The following is a 23230-nucleotide window of genomic DNA, read 5'->3' as shown; positions in this document are numbered from 1 at the left end:
TCCGAAGAACAACAATCAAAGCCCTGAGCCAAGTTGAAGAAAATAGAGCGCAATAGATTGAAGTCAGAATGGATGGGTGACCATGAGAGGCCGAACCTTGTATACTTATAATAATAGTAATCATGATTACAATAGGAGTCTTAAGAGTTTTAAATAGAGTACAACATTATCATAATTAGGAATAATAAAGATGAGAGAGAAGATTAGGATCAGGAGAGAAGGAGAGAATCATGTCAGATTCGAACTCTCTAACATGATCCCTTAAGTGAAGCGTCTGGGAAGGACATGAAGCTTAAATTGAAGAGAAGTAAAGTGAGGTCCACTAAGGTGGTGTTTGATTGCATTTTTTAGACGTCTGAATCTGAAAAAATTGCTTTTCAGACACCACCTTTGTTTGGTGTTCACTACAGGATTCTTAGGTGGCAGTCCAAAATGCCGGCTTAGGTGTTAAATGACTGCCGCCTTAGGTGTTGTTTGTGGCTAAACCGGCGGTTCCATGACCGCTGGCTTAGATTTCTTTTTTTCACTTTTATTTTTACAATTATACCATGTTAATTCTGACATTTTGTGACATCTGAATTGTTTATTGATTTGGAATTTTCATACCTATTTAATACAGAAAAACCATTTGATAAAAATCAATTTAAAATGAAATCTATTAATTCAAAGATTATATATTAAAGTATCCCAAAGACATTGTTCAAATACAATATCCAATTGAAATATAACTAGTACAAGAACTTAAAAAAAATAATCAAATTCTATAATAATGCAGCACATCTTCCAATGCAAATCCACTTAACATATTGGTTGAACCTACAAATCAAAAGATATAAATATTAGAATTATATTCAAGTATTTTAACTATAAAGATAGGAATAGTAACTAAAATTTACATGGGCTGAATTCTAAGCAATTAATTGGAATATCAAAAGTAATTCAAAATATTCTATAGCATCCATAAAGGCATACTAGCAATGGACAGAAAATGAAGCAGCTAGTTTAGAAGGTTCAAAAGAAAAAGAAAGAAAAACAAAGGGATTTTTGTCATAGCCTGTAGCTGAAAACATCCTTGTTCAGATCTAGGTATAAACCTCCTTTTTCTCTTAAGCATCTTTTGTTGCTTCAGAACTTCTTCAATGTCAAAGACAGATAATAAATATTAGCATGCAACTTATCAACAGCTTCTTGTTTCCTTTGCTGTAGCTGCAAAAGAAATTCCAGCAGCAACTCCTGCTCCTCCATTTCCTCCCTTAGAAAGACTAAGTATCATTTCATCTATTATGAATAAATTATTACTAAGTAAATACAGATGCTAAAACACATGTCCACAGTCACATTATTTGTTTCAAAGCACAAGGATTTAAAGACATGATCAATGCAATAACAGATGAACGAAAACTGATCAAAGGTGGGAGCAAGAATTTGCTTTAAAAACCAATATAAAAGTAATGGAAATCTTGAAGTCTGCAGCTTCCAGATTTATGAATTCCAGAATAGGATTCTCAAATATCTTTAGGAAGAAATAAGTTAAATAAGCATGTGAATACAAAGAAGTAGAAAGAAATATAGAAACAATGTATCTTGAGATGATGTAATTAAGAACCCAAGAACAAGAATGAATCTCAAGGGAAAGGCCTCGATTACATCCTCAAAGGCTCAAAATTAGAAGATTACCTAAAGAAACATCTTAATACCGTCTCATTTGAATTAGGACAAATTGAAATATAAATTATCCTCATATAAATTCAAAAAAAAAAAAGGAAAAGACAAAATCTTAGATGAACCAGGATTACTTAAAAAAGTAAGCTATCCTCTTACAGTAATAGATTAAAAAAAAAAAGTCAACCAAAATTTATCTAGAAAAGCAGAGAATTACAATCATATCTTAAGAAAGGATTTGAGTTGGAAAATCGTTTCTTCCCACTTTATTTTCTCCTCATCCTATAAAGTAGAAGAATTTACAACTCTTTCCCTTTACAAGAAGGGTTTAACATAATTGCAGAGTTTCTTCCAAAGAAGTCAGGTCTACGACACTACTAAAGAAAGGTTAAGAGGAAACAATAACAACATATCTCTTACATCTTAATATTGTTGTTGATGATTTCACAAGGGTAAACATGGGAATGAAGATCCCACCACCACCAACACCCCCACACTCCCAAAAGCTACTCCAAAGAAGTCAATAATCGTATCCAAGAAACTCTGCTAGCCAAATTTCATATCCTGTAAATACATATCAAAATCAGATCGTTAACATAATAACATGCAGTTGGAGCAAAACGAAAAAAAAAATGTTTACATACGTCTTGGTGAACATACCTCTTGTGCTTGCTCTTAAGAATCGTTGACGATGAAGGCAGTGATGATATTTTGAGAGAGAGAGAGAGAGAGAGAGAGAATGAGAGTGAGTGAGTGAGTGTGTCTGAGAGAGAGAGAGAATGAGAGTGAGTGAGTGTGTGTGTGACAGAGAGAGAGAATGAGAGTGAGTGAGTGAGTGCGTGTGAGAGAGAGAGATCTTACTTTCACCACTGCAACTGGTTTTCTGCTATGGAGAGAACCCTTTTTGGTTAGAATTTTGTCGAAGGTGGAAATTAGAAGAACGCGGGAGTTTTGGCTTTTGAATCTCTCAGCATTAAGTTATTTAGACCAGTTCAATTTAAAAAAAGCGTTGTTTCATTTCTAAAGACCGCGTGGGAATTAGCAGAACGCGGGAGTTTTGGCTTTTGGATCTCTCAGCGTCGGGTTATTTAGACCGGTTCAGTTTAAAAAGTGACGTTTCAGTTCTAAAGACCGCCGCCCAATTTTTATTCTTCTTTAGTTTAATTTTGTAGGCGGCGGTCGTCGAAAGAACGCCACCTCAGATCTTTCTATAGCAGCAACCTTGAAGACCGCCAGCTTGAAATCGCTGGCTCAAGTGGTGCCGGCTCTGAAATAGGGTTTGAAAATCTTTTTCAAATCTAAAATTTTTAAACTCAGGCCCGTCACTTAACATGTTCAGATGTGTTTCAAACATGGCCTAAAATCAAAAATACCCTTTACCATTCAACATCTCTCTCTCATCTTCATACAATTCTCTCTCTCTTTTCCCGTCTTGTCTTATTGCCATCCCCATTGCAACTTGTAGTAGCTCTCTCTCTCTCTCTCTCTCTCCTATCTTCCCGTCACTGCCGCTGCAACTTATAGCGGCGGTTATCTCTCTCGCTCTCTATCTCTCTCCCCTATCTTCCCTCCACCACCACCGTTGCTACAATTTGCAACAGCGATAGTTCGGTGAGTAATAATAATAATAATTATTATTATTAATTAATAATTATTTTTATCAATTATTAATTATTTTAATATTTTTTATTAATTTTACTTGTATTATTTATTAATTATTAATTATTTTTATTAACTAGTAATTTTTAATTATTTTATTAATTTTTAAAATTTATTTTAATTTTTATTTGTGTAAATTATTAATTATTTTAATATTTTTATAGTCATTAATTATTTTTTTAATTTTAACCATTTCATTTATTAATTTGTAATTATTAATTATTAATTTTTTATTTTTTATTTGTATTGTTTCAATATTATTTTTAGGTTGAAAATTATTTTTTATGAGATAATGCAAATTGAACTCAATATTTCCGAATAGTATGTTATAGGGATAAAATAGTAAAATCAGTAAATTTTAGATTTGATCCATTAGTAAAATCAGTAAATTTCAGATGGCAAAGGGTTGATCCAACACAAACAAACTTATGGATTCAGAGCTTCTAAAAGTAGAAAAGCACATATGCTTCTTTTTATATTTTAGACACAAAAAATATCTTTTTAACTTTTCATATCTAAAATTTCAAATTTATCAAATGCCACCTAAGTGGTTTAGTGAGAAGATTTGCCACTTGATCATAAGAGGAAGTGAACTGAATAGAGAATGAGCGCTTGAGAACAAGGTCTCGAAGGAAGTGAAAGTCAACCTCAATATGTCTCATACAAGCACGAAAACACGAGGTTCGTGGCAAGATATGTGACTCTGATATTGTCGCACCAAATGACAAGTACGTGTGTAGTAAACTGTTTTAAATCATGTAACAATGAATACACCCAAAGCATAGTTGTCAAGGTGATGCCTAGGTGACAAGGCGCCCTTGGAGGCTTGCCACCAAGGGTAAACTAATTTCTTTTTATTATATTCTTATTTGTTAGGGTTTAATCAACACAAACATTGCTAACTACTGTATTGAACCCTCAATGACTTCAAAATCTGAACCAATAAGTAAGGGAATAACTTAAAATTTTATCTAATCAACACATTTCTTCTTCCATCTTTTTTTTCTTCTTTTCTTATCACTGAAATAGGGGTTCAGCCCCTATATTTTTTGAATTTTCTTTCCTTTCTTCTTTTTCTTCTCATAAATATGTTGATTTTCTAGACTTAAACATGAAGTTTATAATTTTCTTATTAAAATTATGGATAGTTATTAAAGAAAGTTGGTTATGGAACCTAGGGGACTACCCTAAGATATGTGCTTTTTACTTAAAAAAATGCATGGCCTAGGCAACGCTTAGCCTTGCCTTGGCATCTTGAAAACTATGACCCAACGAAGCTCAGTGACAACATTTTCACAAGCCTGGAATTCAGACTCCATACTAGATCAAGCAATGGTGGGTTGTTTTTTAGAACTCCAAGCAACAACATTGCAACCCAAATAAATGAGATAGCCTCCAATAGCTCGTTTATCATTGGGATAGCTAGCCCAATCAGCATTGGAAAAGGCTCGAAGAGTGAGCGAAGCCGGTGTAGAGTAAAAATACAAACCATGATCAACAATTTGTTTAAGATATCGTAGGATCCTCTTAACGGCAGCCCAAGGTTTAATGGTTGGAGAATGAAGGAACTGACAAGCCTTATTGACAGAAAAGGAGATATCGAACCTCATAATGGTGACATATTGAAGAGTGCCAACGATGCTCCGATACTCAAATGGACCAGAAAGAGAGTCACCACTAAACTTAAAAAGCTTAATATTAGCTGCCATGGAAGAAGTGAGAGGTTTAACTTCGGCCAAGTTGGTGTGGTTAAAGAGATGCAGAATGTATCATTGTTGAGTAAGAACAATACCATGAGGTTGTGGCATGATCTCCATGCCAAGAAAATAGCGACCAGAGCCAAGATCCTTTAAGGAGAATGTACGACCAAGCGTATGGACTATATCATCAAGAGAAGATGAAGAAGAGCTAGTGAGAAGGATGTCATCCACATAGACCAGCAAATAGAGAATAACAGAACCCTTGTGACAAATGATCAAGGAAGGATCCGTTGCTGACATGTGAAAACCAAGTTGAGAGAGATGAGTTCCGAGGCGAGAGTACCATGCATGCGAAGCCTGCCGAAGACCCTATAGAGCTTTGTTAAGTTTACAAACATGAGAAGGAGAAATCAGATCCTCAAAGCCCTTAGGCTGGCAAGCGATCTCTTCTGAGACATAACCATTAAGAAAAGCGTTATCAAAGTCCAACTATTGAAGAGGCCAACCAAGGGTAGTGGTGAGAGCAAGAATGATGTGGATGGTGACCAATTTCACAAATAGATTGAAAAGTGTCTATGAAATGAACCCCTAGAAGGCTGGAACCTAGTTGAAACCTTGAGCAATGAGGCAGGCTTTGCAACAATCAACAAAACCATCAGCCCACCATTTCACCTTCTAAACCCACTTAGTGCTGATGACATGCATGTGTGATTGGTACAGAACGAGGGTCCATGTATTGTTAGCTACAAGAGTGTTGAACTCATGAGACATAGCTTCGTGCCAACAAGGATCTTTGTAGGCTTTAGAGAAACACAATGGTTCAGTAATGGCATCTGGCAATGTGGCTAATAATGCTTTCGGAATGGGTACCGAGTCACATTGTTGGAGCGAGGTGGTAGAGTACCGGTCTGAGACAGAGTGAGCAAAGTACATTGACGAGGAGCAGGCGTCGGAACAGGTTACGTGGCATCAAACAAGTCCTATAATAAATGAGTACCTCGTGGTGGAGGAGAAGTTGTACTATCATAGAGGTAGATGTAGCCGATGGGGAGAGGAATAAAGAGCAAATGATGGGGGCGGCAGTGGATCCAATGGATCGGTCAGATGAGATGTTGATAAGGATATATTCAATGGCACATTAATTGTAGCACTAGTGCAGCTAGTGGAAGCAGCCAAAATTGAAGAAGCAATGTTGGGGAAATAACTCTCAACGAACACAACATGATAGGCAATATATAATTGACCAGAAGGAGGATGCAAACATTTGTATCCTTTCTAAAAGTCACTATAGCCAACAAATGTGCACGGAAGAGATTGATAAGATACATTGTTGCGATTGTATGACTTGAGAATGTTGGACACTTTTTTTATGCCCTTAGCTTCAATCAGAATGAATGACTTTATGAGTTTATTGTAAATGAATAAAAGTGAAAATTTGATTCATGTTTCCTTGGTATGTTTCTGTGTAATCCCTTTAAATTAGACACTTAATGAGACTCGTGTTAGTTTAGAATGTTCACAGCCATTGGGTCGGTCCGGGGAGATCTATCCTGATAAGGCTGACACTGTGGTGCCACCAAGTTGGTTGGGGTTGCCTGTCTCAGCTGTCAGGGTGAGACCTTAGGCACATACAGTGTAGGATTAAGTAAATCTATGAACTGGACCAGATTTTCAATATTGCCTTGGACCTTGGAGATTGATGGGCAAAACTGGAAAGTTACACCCGATCCCTAGACTCGATTATGATACTACACTAGGTGTCGGATTGGGTTGTCTTTGATGTACCAATCAGTGAGATCCTTAGCGGGGGTCAAAACCTGGGTATGTTGGGATAGTCTGAGAATTCATCTGAGTGAGTGATCGTAGTGACAATATCAACCCCTTTGTCGGACAAAGGTAATGATCGGGGATGCACTCTCATTGATGGAAACCAAAACTGTTGGCAGTCGATTTCAATCGTTGAGATTTGTTTTGCAAAGTATATTTTATATGAGATATAAAAGTATATATATTATGGTTTCTAAAATATTTGCAAGAAGGTTTTAATTCCTGGGATCCATATAAGCAAAGAGGGCAACACTGTTCTTTGCAGTCGAGGGAGAGGTCCTCTCTTATCGAGCAATGTATGATCATTATGGGCTGAGAGGTTAAGTGTAAGACCATTGAAGATAATACTTGATGGGCTAATCTTGCATCTATCCACAGTCTTTGGGTGTTACAAGGTGGCTTGGCCCAGGGACCACTTACGGTAAGTGTTGGGCCCATAGAGCCCATTTGATGGGTTTCAGGAGGTACACCGTCCATAACAGTGTATTCGGCTAGGCCTTGTAACAAAGGCTAGGCCGAACCCGTGTGGCTGATGTGTAGATCAAAGCTTGGGTCCCATGCCATACAAGGAAGTCCAACTGGGCAACAGTTAGGAACGTTAAGTGAGCACATAATCTTAATGGTCCTAAAACCCATTTCGAACTGGACTTATTTAATAAGTTAAATATGGGCGAATTCTGAGATGGGTCAGCAGATAAGATAATGTCTTAACCCTATCCACTCAAAGAGTCCAGATCTGAATATGATTCAGATCTAGAAACCTCCTAATGAGATTAGGAGAAGGCTGATCTAATCTGCAGATAAGATAAGGGTTTATCCTTATCACCTAAAGAGAGATCTGATCCAAATATGATTTGGATCAGTAACCCCTAATTAGATGAGGAGCTGATCTTTTAGGTTTACAAAAGAAGGAGGGGGTGGTAGCCTTTAGAAGAATCACATAATCAGATCCTCTTTAGAGTTGAAATCACAAGAAGAATGATTTCTGCAATCCCTGTAAAGAACTTTCTTGCCGCTTCCTTCCTGCAGCCGCCAAACATCCGGTTCGATCTCCAGTTGTGGGAGAAGTCAAGATTCAATCTTGACATCAATTCTTTGAGAAAGAATTGATAGGAAGCTGTGTTCACATACCATCCTACTGTTTCTTATGAAGGACGAAATTCTTGGAGAAGAATACTGTTGATTCTGCTCCATCCTACACTGCGCCATCTTCAGTGAGAGCAGTCTTTGGATCCTTCCTTGGGCGTGAACACCTTCATTGGGGGATACTGTTTCTCCGTATCAGGTATAATCCTCTCCTACTCCTTTTGGTTCAGATCTGGTTCAGTTCATGGTTCAAGAATGATCATTGAAAATAAGATTTTCTAAATAGGGAATACGATTCCCAGTTGAAGGGAGACAAAAATTTTTGAAATTTGCCCCTTTATTCCGCAAGATTTGGGTGTCCATACGATGGATCTCTCATTCCTTTAGTGGTATCAGAGCCATGGTTCAAATCTTGAACCAATTTGCTTCAGATCTGAACCTGCGCAAATGGGCAGAAGGCGTTCTACCCGATTTGCGTAGATATGGGTTTTGGGAGTTTTGTTCCCAAAATTAATGAGCGAATAATCTGAAATTAATTTTATAAAAATCTGATTATTGTTTAGAATTGTTCTTTATAATTTTCTTGATTTATGGGTTGTTCGTACAAGAGGAGATCGAAATCTTGATTTGCATAGGGAACCTACGATTTTGCGGATTATGGGTTATTTTGTTACATTTGGTCTGAAAAATAATTTTTTTTTAGACTGAATATATAGCTATTTGGTCTGATGTAATTATTAATATAAATTAAGATTTCTATTTATTTTATTTTGGATCGAAGATGACGGCGCAGAAGAGGAGAACTCGTAGAGGAGGAGATTTCGTAGATGGGAGAAGCGCTATCTGCAATTTGCAATTTGCAAAACTGCAGCCTGTGATCTAACCTTTGTTTTGTAGGAAGGATTGTATGAACAGCCCTGATAGACTGATTCTTGATTGTTCTTTTATCAGAATTTAATTTCAGATTATTTTCTTGAATTAAAGATCAAACCCTAGACCCATTCAAACCAAGATTGGTTCAAATTGTTTGGAACGAATCTAGGGTTTAATCATGGCTGAAAGTCAGCCCTATTTTTCCCACTAATGGGCCTAAGGATTGATATTTAATTAAATGGTTAATTCGGCCCAACCTGTAAAGGCCCAGTTTTAAACAGTTAAAATTGCTAAAAGCCCACTTAACACATAAAACTATATGGGCTGAACCATTCGACCCATATACCTAGATAATATTAATGGTTAATATTATAGATTTAAAAATGGGCTTCAAATGGGCTTTACAGATAATTAATTGATTGGATCAATTTATCATTGCATGTGATGTATGGATGTGTGATGTGCTACGTACATGGGCCATAAGTGCTTGGCCCATGCTCAATCGACAGTGGCTCTTGCGCACATCATGGCTGAATGCACATCATTGCCATGGTGTCCCTTTTGGTCATTGGATGACCTCCCTCAGTGGTGGGCCCCACACCTCATCAAGAGGTTACATGCGGAACCCTAGTCGATTTAGGCCCATCGAAATCTGACTTTATGAAAGTTAGTGGGAGCCACTTTGGTTTGACCTAGACTAAACTAGGGCGTAATTAACTGTTCCCTCCAGCTAATGTGAGTGAATGTGATGGGGGGATTCATATGATGAACTCTCTAAAGGCCTTTCATCATTAACATGAGGATGTGTCTTTCAGTAATGAGGAAACGCACCAGAAAATGGGCTATCCATTTGCTGTTGGGCTTGTCTGAGTGTTTCATAAGATGATAGGGGCGTCATAGGCCGATGTGGGACCAAAAATGGGAACCCTCTCACGATACCTTGGCATTCACGAATATAATGGGTAAGCATTCATTGGACTGAAAGGTTTACCTGAAAACAGCTCTAAACCTTGTCTGACAGAGGCCAAAGGGAAAACTCATATGATGAGTGGATATGATCCTTCATAGAAAGGTGTTGGGGTTATGCAGCTGAAACAGTTGGCTCCATGCACCCTATGTGATTTCCCACATTTCCAAAGACAACTCGTAGTCTCCATCACTAAGAAATGAGGAAAATCTCAGAGATGAATAAATGGAAATGGAACGTAGATTAAAATCCATATTTATGAAATGAACATGAATCAAATATGGTTGTGGACTGATGTTTGCTCTTTTATCAGAAGATGGCAAACGGACAATTTGCAAAATTGCTTAATGACAACAAGTTGAAGGGCCCAAACTATGCCCATTGGTACAGGAACCTTATGTTGGTCCTAACTTCTGATAAGGTAGAAAAAGTGGCAAAGAATCCTGCACCGGAGCGTCCGAGTGATAAGGCTTCTAAGGCCCGAAGGAGAGACTATCAGGAATGGGAGGAGAAAAACTCTCTAGCCCGGTGTTACATCATTGACTCCTTGGACAACCCAATACAGAGGCAATTCGATCAGATCGAACTTTCCAAAGACATATTGGACACTCTCAGGATGATGTATGAAGAGTAGAATCATTCTACTCGACAAAAGATCTTGAAACAGTTCATGATCGCACAAATGTCCAAAGGCCAACAAGTTCACGACCATTGTCTTTGGATGATGGGATACATCAACGAACTAGAGGCTCTAGGATCCGAACTGGACCTTGCGACCCAGATAGATGCTATCCTTAATTTTTTGCCTCCTTCCTTTAACCCGTTCATCATGAATTATAACATGAACAAACTGAATGCCAGCCTGCAAGAGCTCAGCAATTTGTTGCAAAGAGCTGAAGAACTGATTAAAAAGGATGAGCCCGTAGCTATGCTTGTTGAAGCTAGCAAGACAGGCAAGAGGAAGAGGAAGACAAAGAAGCCTCAGAAGAAAGCCACTAAGGGCAAGAAGTAGAAGAAAGACAAAGCATCGGATGCCTGTCACTTCTACAAAAAGACCGACCACTAGAAAATGAATTGTCCTGCCTACCTTCGTTGGGGGATACTGTTTCTCCGTATCAGGTATAATCCTCTCATACTCCTTTTGGTTCAGATCTGGTTCAGTTCATGGTTCAAGAATGATCATTGAAGGGAGAGAAAAATTTTTGAAATTCACCCCTTTATTCCGCAAGATTTGGGCGTCCATACGATAGATCTTCATTCCTTCAGAGAAGAGGGTAGTAGGCACAACCAAAAGTACGAAGCAGATTAAAATTTTGCGTCTTACCAAAGAGCATGGCAAAGGGAGATGTGCCTTGTAGCAGGGGTGTAAGAAGCTGATTGATTAGATAGACTACAGTGGAGGCGACATCATCCTAGAAGGAATACGGGAGAGTTGAGGAAGCCATTAAAGACAGGGTAGACTTGATGATGTGGTGGTGTTTGCGTTCGGCAACACCGTTTTGTTCATGAGTGTGAGGGCAAGCAAGTCGATGTGTGATGCCATGAGCAACAAGAAAGGGTGATACACGTCAGTACTCTCCTCCCCAATTAGATTGGAGGCATTTAATTTTTTTTCCAAATAAAACTTCTACATGACTTGTGACCTTAAGAAAAATATCAAATACATCAAATTTGTTTTGCATTAAGAACAACCATGTGAATTTACTATAATCATCAATAATAATTACATAGTATCTATAACCATTATTTGACTAAACTTGAGCAGGACCCCAAAAATCTGAATAAACTAACTTTGGAATGCTAGATTAACTATTGGAAGAAGAAAGGTGCAACCTATGACTTTTACCTAACTAACACGCCTCACAAATAGAGGGAACACAACTACAAGAGAACGGTAGCCCAAATTTGGATATCACTTGCCTCACCACTCGAAGAGTAGGATGACCCAACCATTGATGCTAACCATGTATTGTAGTGCGTTCACCAAAAAAAGCAACTGGAGAAGTGTTCTTGATGTTGAGACTACTTTGGAAGTAGTAAAGCCCGTCTCTATTGGGTCCTCACAATAGGTGCAAACTTGACATTTAAGAATCATCAGTTTGTAGGTTATTATAATTAAGATCATACAATCATTGACATTTAAGAACTCCATGTCCAGGAGCATTACAAACTTGACAGACAATGGTAGAACGACCACAACCCCTGCCACCATTATTGTTTAAACAATCATTGGAGCTACCACCATGACCATGGCCCTGGCCTTGGTTATTTGAAAAAATTTGGTTCTACTCTTGGGGTGACTGATTTTTGCCTTTGAAAGAGGTGTGGTTGGGCACTGATGATTTATCTAGAGTTTGGGTATGATGCTAATCCAGCCATGCTTCATGACTAAGTAAAATACCCAAGACATCATTGATTCCTAGTTGATCCATATCAGATCGGTTGGTTACAATGGTAACCACCGATTCATATTTTGGACCTAGTCCAGCTAGAACATAAAATATAAGACCTGTAGAGTTAACATGGTAGGCAACAATAGATAGATTATCAGAAAGACATTTGGCTTGATTAATATATTTAGTTATAGAAAGAGTTCCCTTTTTAAGACTTTACAACTATCTACGCATATGAAGTATACAAGAATGAGAGTGTGCAGAAAATGATTTTGCAAGTGCAGTCCATACCTCATGAGATGATTGAAGTCCTACCACTTTAGAGAAAATCCCTTCAGTGAGCATGGAAATAATCCAATTGAGGACAAGTTGATCTTGTTGAAACCACTAAGCAAAGGCAGGGTTCGACAGTTTGTTGTTAGGATCATTTGTGTCAACAACTTTCCTTGGAGCAGCTTTGGTAGTCCCATCAACAATACCCATGACCTTGTGGGTATAGAAAACCGGAAGCAATTGCGCTTTCCATAATAGATAGCTCTCTCCCATTAGCTTGATAGGGAGGTAGTGTGATGTAGTCAAGATTGAAGAAGAAATCGAACCACTAGGCAAGGAAGTGATAGACTGAGAGCATTATACTGAGTTTTGAACTGAATCTATGTCACCATTGGAAGCCATGGCGTTTTGCCTCTGATACCAAATTAAAGAAACTAGAGCACAATAGATTGAAGTTAGAATGAATGGGTGACCATGAGAGGCCGAACCCTATATATTTATAATAATAGTAATCATGATTACAAAAGGAGTCTTAAGAGTTTTAGGATCAAGAGAGAGGGAAAGAAGCATATCATAATCGAGCTCTCTAACAAGACAACATGCTTCATCCAAAGGTGGACAAAATTGGCGTTTCAAAAAAAAAAAAAAAAACCCAAAGGGTCCCTTTAAGGCTTCAATCACTTTTAACAAACACTCTTCCCCTCATCCTAGATTGGCTATTTTGATTTTTTATGGTTCAAGGAATAGGTGATATGTGGAAAACAAAAAGATAAGTTTATGGTTTGTCGATTTGTTAAGAGAAAAAGATCTCTTCAGTCATAGTGACATTCATGATCTTCTCACTAGCTTCACTTTTATTCATGATCCCCTCACTATGATGAGTCAAAAACATAGGAATGCTACTTGAATGGCTTCATAAATGAAACCATCGATACGGTCGCATGTCCCAAACTCCAGTATATCTTGAACATCCTTTGCATATTTTTCTCCTATTGGAAAATAATAAAAAAGGCAGAATGGAATTTACTGATAATTGCTTTCCAAACCAAGAATTTGTAGAACTATAGATCTAAGAAATTGTAGAGAGAAGGAAGGTTGAGACTTGCTCGCTCTCCTTAAAACTGCATTTATCCCCTACGGTGCAACCGGGTGATTACAAATTAGTCGCCAAGATAGAACAACCCATTGGCCACTAGTAGGTGTGCACACGCTTACCAGACCTTCACAAACCACAAAGGATATGCTAAAAAAATCAACACTCGACAGAGAGAGAATGTTGTGTTGTGTGCACTAATTTGTGTTTCTGGGTCGACCAACATTCCTTTTATAGAGCATTCTCAGTCACCCGAATGGACACAAAAATGTCTTTTTAGAGAGATGTCTCTTCAAAACAATGCACCTATTTGACGAGGCACAAAGAAGAAGAGACACAAAACAGATAAAGGAAAACATTTAAAGATAATTTTTTTGAAATTCAAAAGTCAAATTGTTTAAATCGATCAAAACTAGAACGATTAGGTGTAGCGTGCGTATACACGTACATGTGCATGCACACTCCCATCCCGTCCTGACCCGGCCCAGCTCGGCTCAATGCACGTGTGTGCAAAGCACCCCCAACCCACCCTCACATGCATGTGAACATCTATAGTGCTTTCCTCCTATGGGTCCTTACCCATAGAGAGAGCAAGTCTATAGATATACTCAAACTCAACACCCTTCCCAAGCAATGTGGAACAAGGAGTCTTCTCATGCATTCAAAGGAGGGAAGAGGAAAAGACAAAACTCAAAGAGTACAAGGGAGGGAGGAAAAATTCTTGAAATTTTGAATCTCCCTTCAACAATCCCCACAAGATTCAAAATCACAAGAAGATCGAGAAATCTAAGCATCGTGGTGAGAAAAGTATTCATGGTGATGTTTTTTGGACTTTAATCAACACTTAGGTATGACAGACTATGTTATAAAGTACGAGTGAAGTTAGACTCCTTCAACCTTTCCTCTTTTCATAACTAGCTAACCTACCAACCAACTCAACTCATTAGTTCGTTTGGATCATTTCAGCTTTATTCCCTTCTTGGAATCATGAGTGTTTTAGACAGTCAGCCCTTAGATCTCTCTCAGAAGCGGCTACACTTCACTCACCTAAGTCATTTATTTAACGTGCATTGCATACACTATTCTTAAGTGATTAAGAGCCTTACACTCAACCTCCTCAAACTGTAATGGGAACTATCTTACTTAAGCATTTGAAATGGGACACAAAATGATAGTGCTTTCCCATTCAACCTAATTCTAGGGATCTCCTTTCACGTAGATTGGGTTCCATTCCTACCAATGCCTCATAAACCACTTTAGAAGTCCGTGGTTTGGTTAATGAATCTGCAATGTTATTTTCAGACCTTACAAAATCTAGAGTGATTGTACCTTCGTTGAGGTATTAGCTTACTAAGTTATGCCTTAGGTGGATATGCCTTCTTTTACTATTGTAAGTTTTGTTCTTGGCTCTAACTATTGTTGCTTACCTATCACAATGGAAATATATAAATGGAACCGGCCATGGCCCAAGTGGTATATCTGCTAATAAGTTCCTTAGCTACTCTTTCTTCGACCTTGCCAAATCTAATACAATGAATTCGGCCTCCATTGTTGAGCTTGTATTACAGGACTGCTTTACCAATTTTCATGATACTACTCCACCACTTAGGGTAAAAACATATCCATTGGTGGGGGTACTATCCTTTGAATCTAAAATTCAATTCAAATCAGTAAAGCCCTATAAAGCAATAGTAAACCTGAGTAGTATAAACCAAAATTTATAGTTCTTTTTAAATATTTTAATAATCTTACTAGAGCTTCCTAATGTTTATTTCTAGAATTATGAGTATGTTTACTTAATTTTCTAACAACTATAGTTATATCTCGTCTTGTGCAATTCATTAAATAAGACACAGGTCCAATTATATTTGCATACTTCTTTTGTGAAACATGTTCTCCTACATGTTTCTTTAAGTAAATATTACAGTCAATAGGTGTTTTAATAGTTTTACAATCATAGTGTTCAAATTTTCTAAGAATACTTTTTATATAGTGTGATTGGGAGAGAATAAAGTTTTCCTTGATTTTTTATGGATTTTAATCCCCAAAATTACATCAGCATCACTCAAGTCTTTGATATCAAATTTGGACATTAAAAACTATTTTTTTGCTACCTCTAAACTTGTTCCCATTATTAGCATATCATCAACATATTAACAAATCATAATCCCTTTATCATTTACAAACTTGCTATAGATGCATCTATGAAATCATTTCTATTATATCCATTTGTTACTAATACATTATCAAATTTTCCATGCCATTGTTTGGGGGTTTGTTTTTAGCCATATAGAGACTTGATTAGCTTGCATACTTTATTTTCTTGTCCTGTCATTATGAAGCCTTCAGGTTACTTAATATATATTTTTCCTCTAATTCCTCATTCAATAAAGTTGTTTTTACATCAATTTGATGAACTACCAGTTTGTAAATGGATTCTATAGCAAACAAGACTAATTGTACTTAACCTTACAATCAGGGAATAAGTGTCAAAGAAATTTACATATTTCTTTTGTCTGAACCCTTTAGCAACTAATCTGGCTTTAAATTTATCTTTTGTACCATCTATTTTCAGTTTTTTCTTAAAAATCCATTTACAATCCAATGCCTTAGTTCCAAGAGGGAGATCTATAAGTTCCTAAGTGTGATTAGTGACTAAAGAGTCTATTTCACTTTTTATGGATTCTTTCCAAAGTATTGCATCAGGTAAGGTAATGACTTCCTGATAGGTTATTGGGTCCTTGTCCATCAGAAATGTGAACATTTCATCACCCAAGTTTATTTCTTTCTTTTGTCTTTTACTTCTCCTTAAGTCTGGCTCTTGATTCCTAGAATTAGTGTTTTCTTGGCTAAGTAAAATACTAATTCCTTGAGCATTCAATTGTTCTTTATTTCTACTTGGATTTCGAAAGGTTCCCTATTTATTGTTTTTCTCAATGGAAAAATGTGCTCAAAGAATTCTGCATCTTGGGACTCAATTATTGTGTTGTTTTCTACAACATTATCAATTGTTTTAATTACAAGGAACCGATAAGCCGCATTATTTTGTGCATATCCAATGAACACATGGTCATAAGTTTTTAATCCCAATTTCTTTCTTTTAGGTTTAGGTATTCCAACTTTTGCTAAACAACCCCTAACTTTTAGGTGGTTTAAACTAGGCTTCCTATTATGCAACAATTCAAAAGGTATTTGTCCTTTCTTCTTAGGTGGTATTCGATTATATAAGTGACAAGCCGTTATGATTGCTTTCCCCCACAAGTTCAGAGGTGCACTTGAATTAATAACCATAGCATTCATCATTTCCTTTAATGTTATATTAAGTCTTTCTATAACTCTATTAGATTCAAGTTGATAAGGGGTTGTTGTATGATTTCGTTTTCTTCAAAGAAATTCTCGATGGTTTCTCTATCATATTCAGTCCCTCTATCTATTCTAAGTCTTTTTATTTTCTTTCCTATCTGATTTTCTACTTTAGTATTGTAAGTTATAAAAGCTTGTTCAACCTTATCTTTTGATCTAAGTAAGACTACTTTTGCATATATAGAAAATGCATCTATAAAAGTTATATAATATCTTTTTCTTCCTCTAACTTCATGATATTTAAGGTCTCCTAGATCACTGTGTATAAGTTGCAATAATTTGGTTTCTCTTTGTACACTATTATAAGGTTTCTTAGTGAATTTTACTTCTACACATTCTTGGCATTTTCATATGTAAAATCAATAGGAACATCCAAAACTCCTAATTTAATCATTTTAAATAAGGAGCACTACGATGTCCTAATCTAGCATGCCAAACATAACAATTCAACAATATAAGTAGAAGAAGTGTTCTTAGTCATAATAATATCAGAAATGTTTAGTACAAATAGTTCACCAACATTGTACCATTTTTTAACAAATACTGTATTTTTAGTCAACACAACTTTGTCTGCTTTAAATGTTAGCTTCAATCCTACTTTGTTGAGGAGTGCTCTCGATACCAAATTTTGCCTAATATCTAACACATGTAGCACATCATTCAGTATAAAGATTTTTCCTGAAGACAGTTTCAGGAGCATTTTTCCTTTATCGATGACCTCCGATGTTTGTGAGTTTCCCATGAAGACTTGCTCTCCCTCAAACTGAGTTGTGTACTCGTAGAAAGAGTTGTGGTCCCTATATATGTGCTTAGTAGCACCAGTGTCCAGTACCCACTCCTTCGATTTATCAACCAAGTTTGCCTTAGTTACCATTGCTGCAATAACATCATTAGTCAAATTAAACTTTGGTTTTCCAAAGTCTTTCTTCTTTTGGTACCGACAGTCTCTCTTGTAATGTCTGGGTTTGCCGCATATATAGTATTTTCCTTTCTTTTGTTATTTCTTGAATTTCTTATCATTTTTCATATTCAAATTCTTTTTGAATTTTATAGTCGTTTCCTCATCTAGATTGGTTTTGAAAATATGATTTTTCTCATCCTCATCTTTCTTTTCTATTATTTTCTTCTATTTTAATTCAGATCACTACTTGGTATAGTAGTGTCATTTCTCTTATGCTTCATACTTGTTTTGAAATCATTCCATGTATGTAGCAATTTCTCTATGAGAGAACTAATAATAAATTCATCTGGCAAAATCATGCCTTCCTTTGCTAGTTCCCCCACAAGCACTTGAAACTCATATATTTGGGAAAGCATGTTCATGTCTTCTTTCATTGTAAAATATAGGAAATTGACAATCACATATTTTTTATTCCCAGCATTTTCTAGAGAATACTTTTTGTCCAATGCATTCCAAATTTCATAGGCAAAATTATAGGAAGAGTAGGCATTGTATAGTTCATTGGATAAGCAATTGAGGATATGGTTTTTATAGAGGTGGTCGGCTATAATCTAGTGTTCCACAAAAACAGAATGGACTAGTTCCTCCATGTTCAATGGGTTCGGTTCAATCAAGGGAAAGGCTACCCCTAACTGCTCTAAGGCAAATAGAAGGCGTTATCTCCAACGCTTATAGTTGGTTCCATTGAAAGGTTCTGTCATAGAGAAATCGGGAATTGGTAACAGTATCCGGTTCCTCATGAAGGGGTTAGCAGAGATATGTTCCATAAATGCGGTTTTAAGATTGTTGGAAAATAATAAAGAAGGCAGAGTGAAAATTATCGGTAATCACTTTCTAAACTGAGAACTTGTAGAACTGTTGTGTTGAGAACTGTAGATTTGAGAAATTGCAGAGAGAATGAGGTCTGAGTCGTGACACACTTGGTCATTCTCCTTAACATTGCATTTTCCCCCTACGGTGCAGCTGGGTGATTGCAAATTGGTTGTCAAGATAAAACAACCCACAAGCCACTAGTAGGCATGCATTCGCTTATCAGACCTCCGCAAACCACCAAGGATGATGCTTAGAAAATCGACACTCGAGAAAGAGAGAAAATTGTGTTGTGTGCACTGCTCTGTGTTTCTGGATCAACCAACACTCCTTTTATATAGTGTTCTCAATCACCCGAATAGACACAGGAGTGTCCTTTTAGAGAGATGTCTCTTTAGAACAATGCACCTATTCGAAGAGACACAAAGAAGAAGAGGAAAACATTTAAAAATAAATTTTGAAATTCAAAAGTCCGATCAAAACCAAAATGATTTAGTGTAGCGCGCATATACACGTACACATGCCCTTGCCCTTGCCTACGACTTGTCCAGACTCGGCCCGACTCAACTCGGTGTGCTCATGTGAAAAATACCCTCAACCCCCTCACATGCATGTGAACATCAATAATGCTTTCCTCCTATGGGTCCCTACCCATAGAGAGAGCAAGTCTATAGATATACTCAAACTCAACTCATTTCTCAAGCAATATGGGACAAGAGGTCTTTCCATGCATTTAAGGAGAGAAGAGGAAAAGATAAAACTCAAAGAGTACAAGAGAGGGAGGAGAGATTTTTGAAATTTTGAATCTCCCTCCAAAATCTCTATCTGAACCAAAGACACCCCGTATTGATCTAGGTTCAAAGCATGGTGATACCATCGCTAGGAAACCTAGCTAGTCAATTTCTCCTGAAGAGAAAGGTTCTTGAAGATTAACTCTAGCATGTTAGTTTCAATACAGAGATGCACCAAACCAATCTGCTTTATGGAATTGGCAATTTTAGGCACAATACTGTCACTAGGAAACAGAGTCGCTCAGATCAACATAGTTGAAAGAACTTGTGCAGGAAATCAGATGGGGAAAAATGATGAACATTTTCAAAAATTTTAAGTCACACATGATATTACATGATACATATAACTGACGACTGAGTAAAGATAGATACTAAATTAACATGTCTTGAAAGTTTTGAGGCTGAATTATCACGTTTTAAAGTTCGGAGATCGGGGGGGTGGGGGTGTTGTGTGTTTTAGAACTCGAATCGCCTGTAAAATGCTCCGGTGCCAAACTAACTATTTTGATACCGTGCGCTACCACATACTTTGGGTTGGTTCTGCCCTGCCCCAAGGTCATCCCTCCCGTGTGGCCGTGCATTTCATGGTGTCGCGTCACAAATCGCAACTTTTATGGGTTTCAGACAATCAGGACACCATTGCACGGGTCCCACATGCTAGGAGATGAAACCCGACAAAAATCAACATGAAATTGCACAGCTGGCAACAGTGAGAGAAAAGGGAAAGTGGATGAAGAATCAGGAGTGCTATGTTAAAAGGAAAAACACTGGAGGCCTCGAGGTCGAGGGTCGAGGCGAGGAGTGGTAGTAGTGCTTAGTGCGGCCACAGAAAACATTGATTTGGATCTGGGGGTAGAGTCGTAGAGATACAATTCAACACAACCGTTGCTACTTGTTACTGCTGTCGCTCTTTCCTATCGTAGGACATCTACATAACATACGAGATACGAGCTGGTGATAGTGCTGCTACTACTACTACTACCATTTGATGATGTTACTCTTAAACATACTGCCAAGGTGGTGGCCCCCACACCACGTGTATCCGGACGAGTGACGACGTGCTATCTCGCTTATTCTCTCCCGTCTCCACTCTCAAGTCTCAACTTCAAGCAGAGTACGGCTACAGCGTACTCCTCTACTACTAAAGCTTATAGTTATATTATACAAGACGTGCACGGCCCGGTTCAGAGTGTTCGAGACCACCATAACATAACATTTGTGTATGTAGTACTATGTACATGTACACTAATATTTGGAAAAATAAACACTATCGTAAACACACTTTACTCAACTTTACAAATCCATCGTTTGTTTATACACATCCACCCAGACGAAAAAGAAAGAAAGAAATTAATTGTCGGTGGAGATGGGAGGGGAATAGGGGATGAAGTTTGGACACGGGAATTCTAATTCTACCCTTCCGAGTTCCGAGTACCGACGTACCATACCAAGGTATGCTAATTTGTTGTATGTAGTGGGCGTGATTTTAGGGCTTACGTGAGAAGCATAATTAAGGGCTAAGCAATCATATGATATATAAAATATAATATTTAATTTTAGAATTACGAAGTAGAAATTCTCAGATTTGATTGGGTTTGGGTGAGGTGAGAGAAGAGTAGAAGAGTGGTGCCAGGTGCGTAGTCCGCACTCTCTACTCTTTTTTTTAGTCTTAAGTCTTAACATATACATACAGCAGGTCACAGCCTCACAGGATGATTGATGACGATGGTGCGCGAGAAGGAAAACGAGACGAGCATTAATGGTAGTTATCTGATCCTTTTGGTTTGGGTTGGGCATTCTCAACTCAAGTCGAATCTCGCTGGCTACAAATCAACTATATATGCCTCGAGCAGCAAGGACTGAACTGTCATTAACATCATTTTCTTTCTTTTCTTCCGAAATTTACATTTCCATGCCCTTTTCGGTTAGATTAGAAGATAACCGATTAGGTAAGGTAGCCAAGATACAGAAAGTTACAGGCAAAATGAGATGGAGAAACAAAAAGATGCAACATCCAGAAAAAGAAAATAAAGAGAGAATCGCGAGTAAAAGGGCTCGAAGCTACTCATCTGTTTTAAACTCAATGAGCTGGATCAGCATCAGCTAGAGAGCTATTCACTCCGATTTCGGGGGCTCTTCCACTCCCTATGGATGCCCCGCAACGTAATCCAGAAGCCCTTCGCCCGTCTTCTCCCCTGCACCATCAGCCGCCGTCGGCGAAATCCGGCCAAACACCACGACGGCAACCAGGAACAAAGCTGTGGACACTAAAAGCGGCCAAAAGTATGCCAGAACGGTGACAAACCTAGGCGCAAGTTGGATGAGAGCGACAAGTACAAGGGAAGCTAGCGCCCCAAAGATGAAGTGATATTTGAATTTCAGAAGCTTTTCCGGGATCTCCATGGCTTAGATCAACGATGCTACAAGGGGAGACAATACGATCGATATTGGTCTCCTTTTTAAGAGGCTTTTTGTATATATATACATATAGAGAGAGAGAGAGAGAGAGAGAGAGGAGATTACCCCCTCTGCAAAGATTCTCTGATGAGAAAATGTTTGTTTTCGGATTTCCAGCACTGTAATATATATTTAAAGTTTTAACCGAGGCGTAGCTTCCAAAAGTACCCTCATACGAAATGACATAATTGCCCTTTCCTCAAAGCAAATTAAAAAAAGATTGGCTACCCCCGGATAATTCGCAATGCATCTATCTATGATCTATATATCCACTTGTGCATAAAATGAATTTTGGTTGGGCACAATTTGTCAGTGCATGCGTCGGAGCTTCTGTTGTTTAACCGAAACAGAGAGATCTGTTGCGACATCACCATCAAATCACAATCAGACGGTGAAGCTAGATAGATCAGATGGTCCACACTCCGCAAGGTGGACAAGTGATTTAAGATTTAAGCAAGGGCATGAGAAGATTGAGAGTGAAGCAGATTATTTGATGAGGTAGGGCCACAATCCAGCCAGATTGGGTATAACGGCCAATACGACACAATCAAGTTCAAGGGAATTTCCTTTCTATACTCTCTTTTTTTTTTTAAAGAAAATAAAAAAAAAAGAAAAAGAAAACTTTCTTGATGTATTGTATGTACCCTTTACCTTCATCTATCTCTGATTCTGACATGCATTGTCGGCTACTGGCTTGCTCACAAGGGATTCCTCCAACTCCTAAGCATTTTAGATGTTTTTTAAAAGAAAAGAAAAATATCAAGTAAAGAATAAAGGCCCGTATCTTGCATGTGGTAAGTGGTAACCCAAGGGCCAATAGCCAAGACCTAAGAGTTTAAGACCCCCCAACCTTTTCTATGGATTGAGAACTAGAATAAAGATTATATATTCTTCTAAGAAGTTAGACCTAAGGGCCAATAGCCAAGACCTTGTTATATACTGGAAGAATAACTTCATCTAAGAAGTTAGAGAATATTTTCTTTTAGAAATGAATTATATATTCTTCTTGTTCCGGAGTAAAGATTGCTTTCAAATCAAATACAACTTATTCTTTGTTGAAGCGAATTTGGAGGATATGATCTTTCCAGTTTGAAAAGTAGAGATATTGATTATCATGAGCAACGGACTAAGTTGAAATTTAAAATATTTATCTTGAATGCTCTATAACTATTATACAATTCAATTAGATGGACAATATCATCATTCAACATGATTTATTCTTAGATTTAGACTATGTTTGTTTCTATAGGCATTTATTGGAAAAATGTTGTCACATTAGTGTTATTTAGGCATTTGGTGTTTATTCATTTATTGT

General features: G+C 37.5%; 1 long non-coding RNA gene across 1 annotated transcript; it reads right to left on the bottom strand.

Annotated features, from left to right (window-relative positions):
• Positions 1-627: 627 nt before the first annotated feature.
• LOC148875075 (uncharacterized) lies at positions 628-22054 on the bottom strand. The gene is made up of 4 exons (XR_016104873.1): positions 2323-22054; positions 2083-2226; positions 1095-1206; positions 628-816 (listed from the first exon to the last, which is right to left on the bottom strand). It is a non-coding gene; the product is annotated as an uncharacterized LOC148875075 (long non-coding RNA).
• Between the last annotated feature and the right edge of the window lie 1176 nt (positions 22055-23230).

This window comes from Nelumbo lutea, chromosome 1, assembly GCF_056320005.1.
Source record: "Nelumbo lutea isolate HS-2025 chromosome 1, American lotus-T2T, whole genome shotgun sequence".
NCBI classification, from domain to species: domain Eukaryota; kingdom Viridiplantae; phylum Streptophyta; class Magnoliopsida; order Proteales; family Nelumbonaceae; genus Nelumbo; species Nelumbo lutea.
Note: the sequence above shows the minus strand (reverse complement) of the source record. Positions and strands in the feature narration are given on the sequence as shown.